The following is a 4,259-nucleotide window of genomic DNA, read 5'->3' as shown; positions in this document are numbered from 1 at the left end:
AGAAAATATTAGTATTTTATTTTATTTTATTTTAAAAATATATATTAAAAAAAAGAGTGTTTGTAGTTTAATTTGAACATTTTCTTATTTTAGTGTGTTTGCTTATTTTAATTACTTGCTTTATTCAGTTTATGCATAGTGTAAGATCTGAAAATTTAGTACCTTATGACTCTGAGTTAGAAAAAAATTGTTAAAAAATTTGAAAACAACAAAAGAGAAAGATTAGTTTAGCAAAATGGCTTGCAATTTGAACAATATTGGAAATGAAAATGAACATCATCAAAGACCTTTAAGAGATTATGTAAATGCTACAACAGATGAAATTCATTTGAGTATTCAAAATCCTACTATAGCTGCCAATTCATTTGAACTTAAACCTGCTATTATCCAAATGGTAGAAAATAATTAGTCTGGAGGAACACCTACTGAAGATCCTGATTTACACCATGCTAGTTTTTTAGAATTTAGTGCTACATTTAAATATGATGGAGTGTCAAATGATGCCATCAATCTTAGACATTTTCCTAGACACTTAGACATTTTCCTTTTTCACTAAGGGATAAAGCTAAAATGTGGTTAAACTCATTAGCACCTGGATCTATCAGAATATGGGGAAATTTATCACAAAAATTCTTATCTAAATATTTTGTACCTTCAAAAACTGCTAAGCTTAGAAATGATATCACTTCTTTTTGTCCATTTGAAGGGGAATCAATTTATGAAGCCTGGGAAAGATTTAAGGATCTCTTTAGAAAGTCTCCACACCATGCATTTCCAGATTGGTTAATAATTCAAACTATGATAATGGGTTGGTTGGATCTCTTAGATCGATAATTAACGCTGCTTCTGGTGGATCATTAATGTCAAAACCATTCGATGAAGCATATTTATTAATTAAAGAGATGACTACTAATAGTTTTCAATGGCCCTCTGAAAGGGTAAATCCAAGAAGAGTAGCTAGTATACATGATTCTGATGTTATATCTATTTTAGCTACCCAAATAGCTGCTATATCAAAGAAGATAGATCATTATGTAATTAATTTTTCTCAAACAGCACTTGTGCTTGAGGAAAACTCATTGGGACAAATGATTAAATATCAATCTTCTTGTGAGACTTTAAATGCAATAAACAATCATTCTAATAATCCTTATGCCAATTATTATAATCTTTGTTGGAAGAATCAACCAAATTTTAGTTGGAGTAACGATAATTATAATGTTGCAAATCTGCAATGGGGAAATAACACTGCGAAGTCATTGGGAAACTCTAACAAGGGAACCAAGTTTATAAAACTTATTACCCCCCAATTTTTAATAATTTGCTGATTAAGGAGAAAAAGTTAACAATGGAAGAATTGATATTACAGATGGGCAGTCAATTACAAAGTCAAGGAGCTGCTATCCAAAATATGGAAAATCAATTGGGACGTATTGCTACTGCATTTAGCAATAAACCTCTAGAAATATTGCCTAGTATTGTTGAAGTAAATCCTAAAGATTAGAACAAAGAGAAAATTAAAGCTATTCAACTAAGAAGTGGAAAAGAAATAGAAAACAGAGTTCAAAAAGAAGTTGAAGTAGAAAAAGATGAGGTGGAAAATGAAAAATATAATGAAGATTTTCATTTTGAGTTAGAAAATCCTAAAGATCATTGTAGAAAGATCACCACGTCCATTTCCTCAAAGATCGAAGCAGAAACATAGAGATAATAAGAAAAAAGATAAATAATTTACAAAATTTTTGGAAATTTTGAGGAAATTAATGATAAACATTCCTTTTGTTGAGGCTTTAGAATAAATGCCAAGCTATGTGAAGTTCATGAAGGATATACTTTTTAACCTCACTTTTGGTTGAGGTCTAATTCTTCCTCTTTAGTAGCTTATGGTCTAGCCATAGGACTTTCATGTTGACTATTCCTAGAAAATTAGAAAAGGAACCCTCACCATTAAAAATTCCAAACTTTTCTTTACTTAACTTGAAGTTCCACATAGTGGTCCTAACATCTAGCACTTAATAGGTGGGGTCATTATGGGGGAGCTCAAGGAGAGTTCCCATAGGACTGCTTGACCTTAGGGTTAACCCTGGGTGTTGGTCTAGAGCTAACGTACTCACCCCACTCACAATCACTCACAAATACAAACCCAAAATTTCTTGACTTTGATCCCTTAATCGTTTGGGAGACTCATGTAGATGGTCCCCTAAACCCACTGGCCCTAGGCTAGAGTTTAGCTAAGACCAGTACATAGAGGACCCAAATAGGGTTTCCATTGGTTCATAGCTTATTTATGGTGGTTGGCACCCCAATTTTACCAATAATACTCAACTTGGCCTTTTTCCACTAAACTCCCTCAAATTACCTAAGTACCGTTGAAACACTAAATTTGGCCAAAATTCCTAAATTTACCCAAAATACCCAAATTTATTCAAACATCATTTCAAACATTTTGAAAGCATCCAAATTTCCCAAAATACCATGACCCAAAATCACCAAAAAATTGCCAAATTGCCAAAATGCCCCTCCTTAGCCCAAAATTCTAAAAATTCCAAAAAATCCCAAAAATTTCAAAAACCTTCCAAATATTCCCAATTTCATTTTTCTCAACTACCACAAGACTCAATTTGACCAATTTGACCTTTGACCAAACCCCCCAAATTAACTTTAAAAGCCCAATTTCGCCAAAGTCCCTTCAAATGTCCATCAATTTGGTCCCAATTTCCCCCAATTTCAATTCTAAACTCAAATTTATCTTCCATATGACCAATATAAACTAAATCTAAGCTCATTTGGCCCATTCTTTGAGCCCAATTTTGATCTAAATAAAACCCCCAATTTTGGCCCTATGACTTGGTTCCACCAAATTGAACCTATGGTCACTCAATTGGCCTCAATTTGAATCCTAAACTCTTCATAACATTCCTACACATCAAAATTGACCTTCAATTGTTCTTGGTGAAGCCTTAATTTCATTTAATTTCAACCCAAATAAAAAAATCCCCAATCTTGCAATAAATTGGTCATATCCCAAAATTTTACCAAATTGATTGCATTAGCCCAAAAATTTTTACTCTATTCCTTCATGAAAAATCTTCATAAAATCTCCCTTGATCATTCAGACCATTCAATTGAGCCAAATTCTAAGCCTAGCTCAACCTAAGCCCAAGTCTAGTCCAACATGCCCAAATTGACCAAAATCTCAAAATCCTTCAAATTGAGCTTCCAATTGAACTCAAAATTACTTCAATCCTTCACCAAAAGTTGACCCAATCTAGCTAAATTGATCAAGGAAAAACCACCACAGCCAAATTTTGGACCTTATTGACCAGGCCAAACCCCATGGAACCACCCAAATGAGCCATGGACAAAAGGATCCTCAAATCAAGGGATTTATTTCCAAAATTTCTTAAGCTTAAGGGATTTTTGCCAAAACTAAACACCTGACCAAATAAATTGTTGTGACAGATTTCCTTGGCTCACTTCACTTTCTGGCCACCTCCCCTAGCCTTGTCAGCCGACCTAGTCGCCAGAGGAGCCAAAACCGTGAGCCACCCTAAAAAAATCCAAACCCAATTAAAACCTAGAGGCCACCTCATCCCATTTGAAGTTTAGATCCTTTCTTCCCTCCACAAAGGTAACATTTTGCACCCATACATTGGCCCACAGAGCCACCTTAAGCCATTTTTATAAAGCTCCACCTCCATGGCCATGAAGGTGTGCTGAAAATTTTCTTAAGGATAGCCTCTGAAATTACTCCCTGATATTCCTTTAGACCTCCACAGTGCAACCCAACCACACCATTCCCCTAATTCCCCTTGCCGGACTTCAATTTTGGAGCTCAAATCCTTGCCGGAGATGGGACATTCTCCACCACACCTCCACACTGTACCAAATCCAAATTAAACTCACCCAAACCATCACCACATTGAACTTAGACAAAGCCCTATCAAATGCCCCTCATACAGAGCCTCTAGGATAGCTCATGATCAACACCCAAATCTAACCTTGATTGAATTCAGATCTAGACCTTGCACCACAACTAGAGGCTCAATCCTTAGCCTCCTTGGACCTCCACAAACGCCTCCACAAACGTGTGCCGAGCACCTCTGATTGAAGCTTCCCTTCTCAGAGAAAAGGTATTGAACTTCCACTCTTACTGTGCCTATTTTGATTCTGAATTTGATTATGGTTAGTTTAATGGAATGTTTATTGTATAGATGTGTTCATCACACTTAGACGAGTCCATGGGATCAAACCCGAGG

This window comes from Phalaenopsis equestris, unplaced genomic scaffold, assembly GCF_001263595.1.
Source record: "Phalaenopsis equestris unplaced genomic scaffold, ASM126359v1 Scaffold199847, whole genome shotgun sequence".
In the NCBI taxonomy this organism is placed as follows: Eukaryota; Viridiplantae; Streptophyta; class Magnoliopsida; order Asparagales; family Orchidaceae; genus Phalaenopsis; species Phalaenopsis equestris.
Note: the sequence above shows the minus strand (reverse complement) of the source record.